The sequence below is a fragment of the Artibeus jamaicensis genome, unplaced genomic scaffold (assembly GCF_021234435.1).
Source record: "Artibeus jamaicensis isolate MK-2021 breed Jamaican fruit bat unplaced genomic scaffold, CSHL_Jam_final contig_387, whole genome shotgun sequence".
Classification (NCBI taxonomy): Eukaryota; Metazoa; Chordata; class Mammalia; order Chiroptera; family Phyllostomidae; genus Artibeus; species Artibeus jamaicensis.
Window position 1 is genome coordinate 32,596,259 of NW_026521812.1, and position 16,053 is coordinate 32,612,311.

A 16,053-nucleotide genomic window follows, 5' to 3' on the forward strand; every position below is an offset into this window, starting at 1 on the left:
CTGAGGATCTATTCCCCTTTGATTTTTCTATTTTGACTTCTCAGATAAGTAGGGATTATAAATCAAAAAGATGAATTATTATTCTTGGCACTTACATAAAATCTGTTTTCAAGCCTTCATGGGGAGTGTTTTTGGTTTTTCTATATATACCTTTTCTGCATGTTTTCTTAAAATAAATAATGACATAGGCAAAGGAACACTGAGAGGAAAATTAATCTGAAATAAATCACATGTCTAGGGACTATTCTCTATGTCCAAGCAGAATTAGTTCTTTTTGCTAGTTTTTCCTATTTACATGCCACCTCTAGGAAGAGCAGGAAAGTGCTGTGCCTCACAGACAGAAAACTGTTTTCTATTTTAGTGTTTACCCCCCAAAAGGTAATTGTGTGATTTCATCTGCCTAAAAAATTAACATCTATCTATCTATCTATCTATCTATCTATCTATCTATCTATCATCATCATCTCTATCTCTATCTCCTCTCTGTGTTTTTAAAGAGCCTTTCATATTTCAATTATATGAAATAAAACTCATATAATTATATATTTTTAACACATTCAGTGAAAACAATCACAAATAGAATAAAATGTATTGGTAGTGTTTGCTGCCTTTCTGGTAACGAGCAGCAAATGCGCAGCCCCGGAAGGTGGCTCCTATGCTGGGCTCCGCCCCGTCGTCCTGTTTCATTGCCTGCACTATAAATGGAAACAGCATACTTAGGACAACAGAAATGCTTTTCTTCATCAGCATCTGACTGACCCCAGGAGATGAACTGCTATTAAAGCTGAGGACAAGAGCCAGATGATTACTTTTTAATTATCTTGAATAAGTTTTCAATGCATATGTTGCTTGACACATAAGGAGAAGGTTATTCACATATTTCACTTTGAAAAAGCTGATGAAAACGCCATGAAAATGGCCTTCAGGATTAGCAAGCACATGTCCTTCCAAGCAAAAAAACTGTGATTTGTGTTCTTCATGTGACTTATGATCATTTGTCAGGCATAGTGCTATTTACTTCAAAGAATTAAAAATTGTGAATAATGATAGTCCTATGCCATAGACACCAACTAGTTCATCTCATTTAGGAGAGAAGGAAGTTGAATCTCAACTAAATGTTGAGACTAAATGTTAGTCTCAACTAACCTTTTGAGATTTGGTGTATAGTATTTAAAGCTATGAGTGCCAGTCTCTCTAGCAGTGTGAAAATTGTGTGCTATTTTAGCACAACTAAGATATGAAAAAAATACCCTCATTTAGGGGCACAAGCCATTTATCAAAAGAGACCACTTATGTCTAGGAAATTTTATCTTATTTGAAGAACTCAGCAAAGTGCTATTATTCTGATTATTATTTTCAGTGACTGAAATCAATCATTTTATCACAGGGTCTCTCACTTTATGAAATTGCTATATTCCTCAAAAGTTGTTAAATGTTTGCGTGTCTCTTTGAATGCGCCCTGTTGAGAACGCTGGGTAAAATGTTCTATTATCAAAGAGTGTGAATATAATAAATGTTATTATTATATTATTACAGATACAAGCAAACTTGTATATAACTAACTGCAAAAAAGGGGACCTGAATGGTTCAAACCAAAGTGGTCCAATCCTGGGTCATGCATTGCACCCAATTATCATGTCTCTTTAATCCAGGACTATTCCTCAGTTTTTCATTGCTCTTCATGATTTTGATAGTTTAAAATAAAGCACAGGCTAGTACAGTTTGCATGTATTTGACATTAGCTCACTATTAGACATTTAATCGCATGTTGTTAGCAGGAGATTAAAGAAACGATGTGGTGTCCTTTTTAATGCTTCGTAGCAGGTGGCATAAAATTTACTCAGTACCATTACTAAGTACAATTTCTAACGATTGTGACTTTTGCCACTCAGTTAAGGTGGTATCTACCCAGTTTCTGCTTTGTAAATTTACTGTTTTTCTCTTTGTAATTAATAATTTGTGGGGCATTCACCGACAATTATTGCCTGAATTAGTTATTACAATGATGTTGCAAAATGGTGATTTTTCTCTTTCTTGCTACAGAAAACACTTTTTTACCCCCCATTATGTATGTACTTATTTATTTATATCACTTTGGACTCATGGCTTATATTTTATTCAATAGGATGCAGTACTTTATTATCATTATTCTAGGTAATGGATGTGTTAAACAACTTAATGGGGAAGAACCTTTTCATGATGTATATGTGTATCAAAACATCATGATATACAACTTAAGAATCATATAATTTATTTGTCAATGATACTTCAACAAAATAAAAATACATCCTCAAAATATAAAATTTGCTTTTTAATATATACAAAATCAATTATGACTAACCAATGAGCTTGAAGTGTGACAGCTTTGTTGTAATTAATGCACAACTTTTCAAACAATCTGCTAATATCAATCTACCAATGTATATTTTTCAAGTCAGTGTAGTGTGAAGTTCACCACTATCAGTGGGATGCTTTACTCTTTTAGATTATAGGTTCTAGTACTTTCAAATTAGTTACATCTTTTGCAAGGCTTTTTTTTCTGTTCAGCTATCCTCTTAACTTCAAACAGAATGAGAGAACAGAAATGGATTAAAATATATGTTGATAATAAAGAGTGGTTCCTATTTATTAATTATTGATGCATTTCTTTTGTGTAGTTTAGTCCATTAAGTGTTATTCACTTGGACCCTTAAATAGGTCTGTTTTATTTGGGATATCTTCTGGCCAGTCTCTCTTTGAAAACATTACATTATAGTATTTTCAAAATTAGATCTTACTTCATGGGTAGAAATCGACAAACCTAGGCCTCAGAGTAGAGGTATGGGCATAAACTTCAGTGTGAACATATTGATTACCACTCCTTGTCATATTGTCATTGAACAAAGGGACATGGAAAGATTTCACTGACGTTGCACCCAGAAGACTCTCCGTACACTTGTTCAGAGGCTGAAGGACAAGGAATCTAACAATGGTGAAACTTCCCGGAGAAAAATTAGGGTTTGGAAGGACTTTAAGTTTTTATCAGAAGTAAGAAAAATATATGTAGTGCCTTTCTGATGAGGGCTCTTCTTGAACTGAGGGAAATGGGATTATTGCAGGGAAGGAAGAAATTTATGGGGTGAGAGGCATAAAAATAAGTTATTTGAACAGCAGGTCATTTAGAATTTGAGTTAGATTTGTGCCTGGACCAAATAAGGGATTCTTTTGCTTGGAGACGTATTTTCTCTAGAAACTCTAAGTCCTCATTTTGTTCTGTGATAATTTTAGAAGATGACTTTGACTCTCTGTTCAAGGGAGGTTTACTTGAACATGCAAGTTGTTATTTTAAGTGGGAGTGACACACTGATGTAGAACCTCACCATAAATATGATTGTGAGTGGCACCTTCTCTTAACCACATTTAGATCCTTCTAAAGGAAAAGTAGTTTTTGTTGGTTTGCTTTTAATTTTAGAGAAATCTCTTTGTTTAGTAATGCTTATGTGAAACGATGTTGGTGTTGGAAACAGAGCACTCTATAGTAGGTTCACATTTATTTGCCAGAATAGCTTGTACAAAAGGTTAAATATCTCTATGTTGCTTGGGGTTGTCTATAGAAAATGAGCTCTGATGGCCTCTAGCTGTCTCCAGAGGCTACAGCTTCCCTCCTTTCCACGTTGACACAAACAACCTAAAATCTAGAGCTGCTGCTGTGTGCTGTGTGTGCACAAAGGCTTTCTGTTCAGCCCTGCAAAGCTGGCTGGGGATCAGTGGTTACACATTAGCTCTGCAGCAGCCAGTGTCAACGTGAGGAGGATAAATCCACCCAAATTCGATGGCACATTGCTCACCCTCATTTTAATGAGAGCACCTTTGCCTGCAAACTACTGCTGTCATCCTTTTCTTCTTTACAAGAATAGACGTGTTTACTCACAATTGTTTAGTCAGGAACAGCGCATCAGGTACGTAGGAGACTGTTTTTATATGATAGACTGTCAGTCAATTATTTCCTCCTTTTTATGATCAGTCGATGACTAGTTTCCTGAGAAGTAAGCGTTGATTGATGACAACAGCTATTAAACACTTGTAAATGCTAAGTGGGATACAGAACGTGTGAAAGCCATTTTTCCTGTCACCTAACAGCTCCTACTCTAAGACGATGAGATCACCCTGTGGGGCACTCTTCTGCCTTAGGTACTCAGTGGAATCCAAGGAAAGTGCCAAGCTGTGAGTGAAACAATACCTCTTCTAGTCATTCTTAAGTAAGGCTTTTGTTAAGTAGATGACAGTGGAGAATGTTTTGAGGAAGAACAGTTGGTTACAAATGGGCCTGAGGGAACTTTTTGGCTGATAGAAATATCCTAAGTGTGAATTGTGCTGGTGGCTACATGCGTGGATACATTTGTCAAAACACATCAGACTACATATTCAAAATGGGTGAATTTTTAATATGTTTAAATTATTTCTTACCCCTAATTTATAAAGCAAATTAATGTAAAGTCTAGCTAACTGATAGAATGTTCTTTAAAAGATATGAGCAATCAATTCACAGAAAAGGAAATACAAATGACAGTGAAAGAAACATACCAGTGCTAGGCTCCTTTCAAAATAAAGGAAAGGCAAATTAAAATAATAGCATTTAGTTTTCTTCACCTATTAATTTGGACAAAATGATTGATAACAAACACACTGTGTAGGAAAACAGGTACTCTCATACTTAACTGGTTGGGATATAAATTGGTAACACTCATATGGAGTGTAGTTTGACAATAATGAACAAAGTTATAAATGCATATACCTTTTGAACTAATAATTCTACTTTCAGGGAACTTGTCCAACAGATATATGTTGTATGCATGCAAAATAACACATGTAAAATGTAATGCTTATAGAACGATTAATGATTGTACATATCGTTAACTTGTCCAAAAAACAGAGGCTGAGTGAACTGTGGTTTATACATGCAAAAGATAATAGTGTGTAGCTATAAAAATGAAAAAGCCTTTATGTCCTGGAATAGATAGTCCTTGATATTTGAATGAGAAGGTAAGGTACACTTTTCAGAAAGATAGAGTAGATGTGTTTTTTTTTCTATTACTCTCTTAAATACAAGTTAAAATTCTGGACGTTGCATGTGCAAAAACAATAAAAAACACAGGAGGACTCTGAAGTGTGGACAGAAGGCACAACAGGCCATCTAGGAATCTAGGGCCCAGGAAACACAAGGTGCTGAGTGTCCTGTGTTTTCTCTCTGCATCATATATTCCAGACTTGTTGCTGGAAAAGGTGGAATACATGGAAAGGAAAGGACATGCCAGGACAAAAATTTAAAAAACCAGACTCTTAAGTTAGACAAAAAGCAAAGGAAAGTTGACCATGCATCAGTTTGGTGATGGCTTGGTAGACTTGAAATAGGTCTTTGGAAGAAAATATCAGACGTGTTTTGTATATCTGTTTAAGACAGAACATTTTGCTGTGCTTGCTGAATTATATCAGCACATAATTTTCAGTTAATTTTAGGCTGATGGAAATATCACTTTTATACAGCTGCTCCATTTCACTTTATGTTTGGATTTCTGCTGCCAGGAGTACACTCCAGGGGCCAGAGCCATGACAAGTGCCAAGTCCCATTCCATCTCTAGAATAATGTTATGGCCCTTTGGGAACGAGAGAGAGAGAGAGAGAGAGAGAGAGAGAGAGAGAGAGAGAATTTCTTCTATTGTAAATGGTCTCTTTTCCTCCCTGCACCTCTTCATTTAAGGAGGCCAGAATTTACACCTGGCTCTCCCAGATACAGGTTGGGTGGCTGCCAGTCCCAGCTAGGATGATAGCTTCAGAAAAAGCTCTCATTGGGTTCAGAGAGTTTGCACACAGCATGGAAGAAATACTCCCCGCTGTGGCCCACGCTTAGGGAAATTGAGGACCCAGTGACTACACATAAGGAAGTTCTGTCTATGAAGATACCTCTGTGTTGACCCAGTCATCTTCCAGGGGCAAAGTCTGAGCCCAAAGACTGTTGTCAAGATCACCTCATTGCTGAGAGAGGGCCCTGCATAGTCGCCACCCCCTCTCTCACTGTCCAGTCGCAGTAGAAGTCTCTCCACAGCTTAAAAATGATCACCCAGTCCTCAGTTTGGGGACGTTCAGTAGACTCTGTGGTTTGTTAAACCACCATGTTCCAGCATTTTATGCAACTGACATTTAATCCAGAAGAAACACTATTTTTTCTAAAGTAAATTGTTACTGAGGAGATTACAACTATTTGACAAAAACCAAATGTAGTCTGAAGTCTGGACAAAGTGCTAGGGGAAAATAAAGTAAACTGTGGTGCAGTGCTGAGACCCTGTATGTTTTAATTCCTCAGTGCTAACCCACCCTCCTCAGGGCTAGGGCATTCAGTAATGAATGGGATCTAGATAAAATACATCCTAAAAATGTAACGATTACTTTAGATGTCATATAATGGATATGTTTTCTTAAAAGGCTGTTTTCTTTTGCAGATTCATACTAAAATATTTACAGTGAAGTAATACGGCATGTGGGATTTGCTTCATAACAGTCCCTGTGTGAGGGGAAGGGACCAGGTAGAGGTATAGATGAAAAGTTGGCCATGGGTTAACAACTGCTGAATTTGAGTGATGGATATCTGAGTGTTTATCATATTCTACTTTTTGCATATTTTCAATCATGAAAAGTTAGAAATAATATATAGTGGTCACCCTTAGTAGCATTAAGTTCTTGTGAACATGACTCATCTCCTCGGAGAAGAATCATACAAGACTTTATAGCAACACTCTTTCATGCTACTGCTTTGCTCTGTCCCCTAGGTCTTTATTTAGCAAGCAGTGCTGATACAAAAGTATTAATGACTTTTCAAAGAGAAGCTCCAGGGAATGCAGCTTGATTTATGGTGTGTGGAAGAATCAAGAACAAATCTGCTTGTGTTTCTAATGAAGCCTTCCCTGCTGGGTCAGGGATATCTGCATGTTTGGATGCCAGAAAAAGACAATGAAGTTCTAAAAAGAGAGGACAGAGTGTGGGTGGAATTCAGTTTTTATTAGTCTCCCTGAGTCCTGGAGTCAAATCTATGTCAATCCGTGCTTATAAGATTTACTCGATTAAAATACAATGAGATATGACCTCACACTCGTCAGAATGGCTGTCATCAATAAATCAACCAACAACAGTGTTGGCGAGGGTGTGAAGAATGGGGGACCCGTGTGCTCTGTTTGGTGGGAACACAGACTGGTGCAGTGACTGTGGAAAGCAGTATGGAGTTAACTCAAACAATTAAAAGTAGGATTGCTTTATGACCCAGCAATTTCACTTCTGTGAATTTATCTGAAGAAAACCAAATACTAATTCGAAAGAATATATGCACCTCTATGTTCATTGCAGTGTTATTTATAATAGTTACTATTTGGGCCCAAGTGCCCATCAGTAGATGAATGCATAAAACAACTATGGTGTATTTACATAACAGAATACTGCTCAGTCATAAAAAAGAAAGAAATCTTAGCTTCGTGACAGTATGGATAGACCTGGAGAGCATTACGCCCAGTGAAATAAGCCAGTCAGAGAAAGACAAATACCAGATGATTTCACTTATATGCAGGACCTAATGAACAAAATAAACTAACAAACAAGATAGAAACAGACTCATAGATGGAGAACAGACCTACAGCTGTTAGGGGTGGGGGTGGCTGTGGGGCTGGGTGAAAAAAGTAAAGGGATTAAGAAAAAAAGGAAACCGAACTCATAGACAGACAGCACTAAGGTGGTTACCAGAGGGGCAGGGGAGTTGGGGGAAGTAAAAGAGGGTAAAGGTAGGGGGGTAAGTTGGGATGGAAGGAGAATTGACTTAGGCTGGCGGACACACAATACAATATAGAGATGATGTATTTTAGAATTATACACTTGAAACCTACATAATTTTGTCAACCAATGTCATCCTAATAAATTCAATAAAAAATAGAAGATATACTCAGAGGTTTTCTAAAATTCAAATGCTCTTCTTTTGCAAAATTCCTAAGCTTAATTAAAATTTCATCCAGAAAAACGACAGTATTCCAAACATACAGAGTTTTTTTTTGAGAGGAGTCATCCTTTGCCTTAGCTCAGTTCCCAGAATAAGCTATGCTAATTTTCCACCCTGGTTGGCAGCAATGGCTTAAATAACAATGTAGAAACCATAGTGTTAGTCAGGGAAAATTTCAGATGCAGGTAGAAAGTTAGACAGGGAGATGGCTGTAGTTCTTTCATTAACGATGAATGAAGGGATTATGGCATAATGTTATCTGCTCAGACCCTGGAGCCAGACTGCTGGATAGAGTCTCAACTCTCCCTCTTTCTGTGTGGCCGTGGGCAAGTTGTGAAACCTTTCTGCGTCTCACCTTCCCCCAAGCTCAGCATAGTGTTGAGGATTATCTAAATTAACATTCATCAAGGATCTAGAACTGAATTGGCTCTTGCACTCTTGAAGCTGATAGGAATAGATTAGCGATCAGATGTCAATCCTAGCAAGTTAGCGCTGGGAAAAAGGAGGGCCCCCGGGTGAGGCTAATGTACAGCCAGGGATGAGAACTATGACTGGAACATTACCGCACTCTGTCCTTGGAAATCAGACATCTGGATGGTGCATTCTTCCCTCTAAACCCTTCTCCCAGCATGTCTGCACATCTGTTCCTACCATGTTAAAGCAAAGCAACACAAGCATACTATTAGCATGCTCATACCTAATATTTATGCCTGTGAAAACCTCTGATTTTCCTTTCCTAGCTTAAAAATAGTCATTCACTTTGAAAGGCCATGTGTGAAGAGGCCAGCGTTGCTAGGGGTTGAGGTGAAAGCAATTTGCATAAATCTGAAGCTTAGAAAAAACCCTGCACTGATCTGGTACGGTTACTTTGGACAGTAACAATTTCCTGCCATCTAGTGGAGAATTCAAAGAATAAACTATGTCTTTATTTTTAGAAAATCAACATTATCACAAAGCTGTGACTTCCAAGCCTCCTGCTACTGAAAGGAAATGTTTTTGTGTTAGCAAGACAGCTAGTTACCCACAAACTGTATCTCAAATATATGTTCCCATTTTATCAATTTCTTGACTTATTTTAAACGTAAAAAATTTCATCATGTTATTATTTCTCTTAATGTTGTCAAGAAAATTGTGACCCGCAAAATATAAATGCCAGGGTGCTCAGTTTCTGGAAGTTTGCATACTTACAGCCATGTGACATATATAAGTGTGTTTCTATTCAACTCTTTTAAAAATTTCTTCTTTTAACTGTTGGAAGCCGTAGTGTCCAAGGTTAAGAGCATGAACTGCAAAGCCAAACCTGATTTAAAATTTGGGCTCTTCCTTTTCCTACCTGTGGAAACTTGGAGAACTAAGCCTCATGCCTCAATTTCCCCATTTGATAAAGATAAAATCTGCCTCATGGGGCTGCTGGAGGGATTAAATCTATGCAAAGCACTTAGTGTTCAATGTCATTATTATTTCTGTCATTGTGGTTGTTTATACATGTATTAGTATTTACTTATTGGGAGGAAGAGGTTAAGAAGTGGCTTGTAATGAGGCTCAAGTCAATTAAAAAAATTAACAAGCCTTTATTTAGGCTTATTTTATACTCAACATTATGGAAAATATAATTTGAATAAGACACTGCCCTGTTTCTGAGTCAGTGTTCTCATAAACTAATAGAGGAGAATTAACTATAATTCGAAGCAAATACAATGTGCAAGACGAGTTATAAACAAAGTGCAGAGAAGGGGGAAGGTGTTTCCAACTGGAGAATTTGATTCACGAGTTACCACTTAAATAATGGATGCATTTTTATTGAGATTAAATTGCATAGGTGAAGATGGTGGGGAAGTCTCCATCAGTAAGTATTTTAAGCAAGGGAATCAAGCTGGAAAAAATGCAGGATTTTACTTATTTTGGATGCAATGAGTAAGATCTTGCAAAAGCATAAGATTTCTTCATTCTTTCACCAAACATTTATCTAAGCATCTGCCATGTGTCAGGCTCTGTTCTGGGCAGCACGTATATGATGGTGAGTAGAACAAACAAAAACTGTTCTCATGGATATCTATTCCAGTGCGGTAGGAACACAAAGAATCCCGGGAGGAGAGGGCGGGGCTAGATTTTGGAGGGGACCTAATGGAGAACCAGCAAAGGCTGCTCAGGAAGATGGAGCCATGGTCAGGCACTACTTAAATATGTATCTGGTGGAGAAAGTGTGAAGGTTAGATACAAGGATCCGAGGACTTGGAGGCATAGAATCATAGTTTAATAGGAGGCAATCTAATGGCTCCAGGTGAGAGGTAACGAAGCCTTAAACTACAAAAGGGGAAAGGAGAAAACAGACTTAAAACACTTCCAGCAGGGGTAGAGCGGGTCCCAGCAGGAAGTGGGAGTGTGGGAAAGGATGGGAAACAATGACACCAGGCTTGCGGCAGGGACAGGAGGCCCAGTGCGCTAGTATGTTGTTAGCTTAGCTGGCAGCATAGACTCTGGGGTCACACCCACCTGTATGTCAATGGGTCAAAGCAATCACTTTACCTCTTGAAACCTCAATTTCCTCGTTAGTCCAATGGGAATATTTAGAAGTACCACTTTATTAGATCATTGTGGAAAACAAGGACAAGTACTACTTTTCACATTACCGGGACGTGGTGAGCTCTCAAACCAGAGGCTGGGTTTGAGGCTGCCTTGGGAACTGTGAAGAGGGTGAGGCAGAGTTACCTACACCGCCTGCACTTAGAGGCAGGTGTATTTGCAGGGGAGGTTGCTCCCACCTTAAGGATGGCAATTCTTCACAAAGGAGATAATTAGATGTGAATTGCCAACAATTATTTCACATTAGAAAATGAACTGCAAATTGCCAGTTATGAAAATAGTCATGTGGTTATAAAATGCAGCCCAGGGAATATAGTCAATAATACTGTAATAACTATGTATGTAGTCAGATGGGTACTTGATTTACAGGAATGATCACTTTGGAAGGCATGTAAATGTCTAATCACTGTTGTAACCCCCGAAACTAATATACTGTATGCTCACTGAAATTGAAAAATAAATTTTAGAAATTAAAAAAAGGAAAATGAACCACAAATTAAAGAGCCATATATTGCATTTGGGAATCAAAATAGTTGTACATTTTGATGTTATTCTCCTGATAAACTGGCCAAAGCTTCCTTTCAGCAGCTAGAAACATCCTTTTCCTTGTGAGGATAAACAGAGATTTCATGGATAACCTGAGAATGTGAATTAGACTAAAAAGGAACCAGAGTGTTTTATTGCCTCTAGTCTCAGGATCTATCTTTGACTGTATGCTAGCTGTCGCCTTTTATCATCCCATTCTGAGAAGCCACACACAGAGTTTGGTATAGAGGCATCAGGCAGCAGGTTCATGGGTGCTGGTTAAAAAGCAGGCAATATGGATCAAGAAATGTGCCTAGATATTTACTTTCTGGAATTCCACCCAAAGTAATCATATAAATAGTCTGAATTATATCCAGAGGGAATTAATGCAAATTAAGAAAAATGTATCACTGAAATAGGAGAGGTAAAATCGTCAAGAAATGGGGAAGCTTAATAAGGAGGAACAAGAGACATGCTACACCCTGGGAGGCTGAGGCTTCCCAGGGATGCTGTTCTGCTACGATAAGAGGACGTAAAATGCCCAAAGCTACACATACTCACCAATAGGTTAAAGGAAAATTGTCTGCATTTTTGAGTGACAGGGAGGATGCGTTTTGCAGTTTAAGCCAAGTAAGTATAATTACATTTCTGTCTGTAAGTGCAGGATACAAAATTTATTGGGCAGATTGACTTCACGTTTAGCAGGCATGTTTGAGATGGTCTGACTTGACCTAAGAGCTGCGAGTGGAGGCAAAAATCTATGTCGGGGGCCCGAGAAGAGAACACTTCAGTACAGGCAGTTATTCTCCAGAGAACCTGAAAATAAGTGTCTCAGGATACCCATGTGAATGCTGTTGAGAGAAGAACACTGTATAGATTAAGAGTCTATGGACACAGGAAACAGTGATAAAAAATTCAAAAGTTCAAAGCAGGTGCTTGAAGGTACAGGTGTTAATTTACAGTCTAGCTGCTTCTTACAGGGGCAACTCCGTCAAGGTGAGGAGCACAAGGGATTTCCATATTCATCATGGTTATTGCCAATCAACAGAGAGGAATGGTATTATAGCAATGATATGTTCACAACTAGAATTAAATTCAGCAAGTATTTATTGCTTGTCTACTAAGTGCCAGACGTTATGGTAGGAACTGAATTTACAGACGATGAGATGCATGATTGAGGCGTGGAGTGAGGCCGGGAAGAACGGTGAAGGTAATTGATATTTAATAACTCGCTAATAAGTTAGCTATGTTCTAGGTAAATTTGAGGCAAACTGCTTTTTTATTTGATGTTCATAGCAATATTTTGAAATTTATGTTATAGACCCCAATTAAAGGTTGGAAAACCAAGGCCCACGTAGTTCAGTAACTACCGAATGTTGCATGCCAGGGAAGTGGCTCCCCTGGGGACCGACACCAGCTTTTTGGCTCCAAGTATCATCAGCTTTTAACTACATGGCCCTCCATTCCTAACTTTGGTGTAAATCCAGTTGCTTATACTGCTCATAGAATTGTAAAAGAAGTTGAAAAAATGATCAAATGTTTTCCAAGGGATATTAGTAAAGATTTCACACAGGAGGTAACTACTTGATTAAAATTTCACAGGTAGATAAGAGAAGAATCCTAGTTCCAGAAAAAGGAAAAGGAATAGTATTTTGGGGAATCAAAAAAAAAAGCCTGTGAGGCAAAATTTTAAAATTGTGGCTTTTATAACTGTAACAGAATTTATATATAAGGAGTTGGGGTGAGGGAAGAACCGAGATAGATTTTTTAAAAAGCAACTTTAAGACTTACTTTACATATCACATAATTCACTAATTTTAATTATATAATTCAAAGACTTTTAGTAATTTTACCTAGTCATGCAACTACCACCATCCGGGTTTTAGAAAATTTCACCCCTCCCCCATAAAGATCCCTCATGCCCATTTACAATGAATTCCCATTCCCTCCCTGGAAACCACAAATCTTTCCATCTCTTTGTTGGCCTCTTTGGAACATGTCATATAAATGTGGCCCTTTTCTGGCTTTTTTCACTTAGCATGTTTTTAAAGTTCTTCCATGCTGTGGCACATAACGGTACTTCATTCTTTTATGATTGAATTCTATTCCATTGTATGGCTCTACTAAGTTTTGTTATCTATCCATCAGTTGAATGCCTGTTCTCTTTTTGGGCAATTATGATTAATGCTGACATGGACATTTATGTAGACATATATTTTCATTTCACTTGGGTAGATACTTATCTAGGAGTAGAAATCCTGGGTTGCATACTTGTTTTATATTTAACTTTTTGAGAAGCTGCCAAACTGTTTCCTGAAATGGGTGCCTCAAGCCAGCAATGAGCTAGAGTCACTCTTTCTCTTATTCCTAATGGCACTTGTTACTTACTGTCTGCCTTGTATGTTATAGCTGTTAGAGTTGGTGTGAAATGCTATCTTGTGGTTTAAATTTGCATTTTCATAATAACTAATAGTGTTGAGCAACTTTTTATGTGCCCAAGACATAAATCCTACAGGCTCTGTTTGGATAACGCATTAACTAAGGTGGGGAACATCAGAAGATGAGTGGGATTCATAAGGAAGATAACAGAGCTGCGAGCTGTCCACAGTACATGGAGTTGCAGACGTCCAGAGGACAGAGAAAAACTGGAATGTGGAACTCAGAAAAGGATTTAAAACAGGACACATAGATCTGGAATTGTCTACACAGAAAAGGCAGTGAAATCATTAAACTAGATGAGTTTACTGGCAGAAAAAATGTAGAGCAAGAAGCTTGAGAATAGTTAGGAATATCTGTTTCAGAGAAACATGTAAAAGATGGTTTACCAGTGAGCTTTAGGAGACATAAGAGAGACTGGTGTTATGGATGCCATTGGTAGAAACCACATTTTTGTTACATTAATGTTAATATTCTATTAATGTTTTATAGTATTATTGCACTATTATGTTATAATGTTATTGTTTTATTAATGTTAATATTTTACGTATATTTGCAATTTTTCTTAACACACAAATTAATAAATTTAGCCACATTGGAAATGTTGTTTTACAATGTTATATTTCTACTTAATGTTATGTTATTTATATTTTTCATGTCACTAAATAGTCTTAAATTTTTTGAATGTCTGCTTTTAAGATATTGCATTATAAATAGGTACTAGAATTAATTTATTCTTTTATTTTGAAACTTTAAGTTGGTTTCTTGTTAGTTTTTTAAATACTACTGCAATAAACATACTAGTATTGAAATATTTGTATAGATCACTTGTAATTTTTCCAGTTTAAATTCTTAGAAATTGGAATTTATTGGTCCAAGTGTATGAAAAATTTAAGGGTTTCAAATTGCCTTCCAGAAATACTTTCCTTTACCCAAGCAGTGTGTGAAAATAATGAGCCAAAGGTACAGAATGTAAAAAACTTTATAAACATAAGAAAAATATTGAACATTATTTACTATTTGAGAGGACCTGTCTTTAACATTGTTCTGAACACCACCTGGTGGTAACCACCAATGAGCACTTTATTTTTAATTTTAAAATTATTTTATTTTAAAAAATAAGTTATATATATTTAAGGTGTACAACATGATAACTTTATATACATATTCATAGTGAGATGATTACAATCAGATTTGAAAAGAACAAGGGAAGGCCGACAATAGCAAAATAGGAAGGTGAAGGTCATGGACGCTGGCAACTACATATCCACTGGTAGCATTCGAAAATCAATTTCCCTTGAGGTAACAGATACCAAATTTTAATTCTTAAATCCAGAATCTTGTCAAAATTTTTCTTGTCCATTTATTTTGCTTCTTTTGAATAACCCTGTAGTTTTGAAATTTTTTTACTATATAGGGAAATAGAGGTTTTAAAAATCAAAATTTTTTTCAGGGATGTCAATCTTTTTAAATCGCTGCTCTTTTTCCTTCCCTTTTTATCCATGCTCCCTCAATTATTTCTTCAGAGCTTGGGTTGGAATTCTTGATAAATAGCTTCATAAATGATGCTACAGAAATAAATCAGGGACAGTCTGTCATTTGTATAGAGAAAGAATAAGCCTTTGGAACTCGGTGTGTGAACTTTCATAATTACCATATTTGATTTTTGTTCATGTATGTTGTGGGAATAGTATTTAATGTCACTGAGTCATTGAAGGGATGTCTGTTGAGCTCATTAATGTCTCTCATTCAGAGAACCCTTTATGGACATCTACTTTGTAAGTTGATTACCATTCGTGGGAAAATATTTGACCCAAATACTCTCTGCTCCTTTGTGACATGGATCATAATTCTATCACAGTGAGCTGTTCCCCTTCTCAACCACAGAGAAATATAATCCAGCCACTCCAAATACACATAAATCCTGTTCTTCCTTTTATAAGCTCACATTGGAGCCTGAATTTTTTGTTTCTTTCTCCCCCTTTTTGATTCCCAAATGAGAAAAGTTTTCCCCAACCCCATTTTTAATAGGATATCTAGCCCTAAAGCCAGATCTGGAAAATTCTGACTGTTCATAATTCTGAAAAAGAACTTCTCCAATTCCCTCAGGATGATGCCTTTTTAGGAACATCTACGAAGACACATGAATGACTGAGTGGATGGACTCATTTCTTAAGTTGTCTTTAGTTGGGTGTTTCAAATGTAGACTCCTGGTATCCTTGCTTTATTATGTTGGGATAACAAAATCCAAATACAGTAACTTTGGAGAAGCTGTAAGATCGATTTACCTTGTGACATTTTCCCCAAGTCTTGATAGAGCTCCTTTATCTCTCCCTGGAAGGAGGATCTCCAAGTTCCCCAAACACTTCTTTTACAGTTATTCCAGCCTGCTCTTGAAATGGTTCTGGGAGAATAATGATCTAAAAGCCTGACGCTTCCAGGGGAAGGTATTCAGGACAAAAGTAATATCTTAGCAAGTATAATATCTATTAATT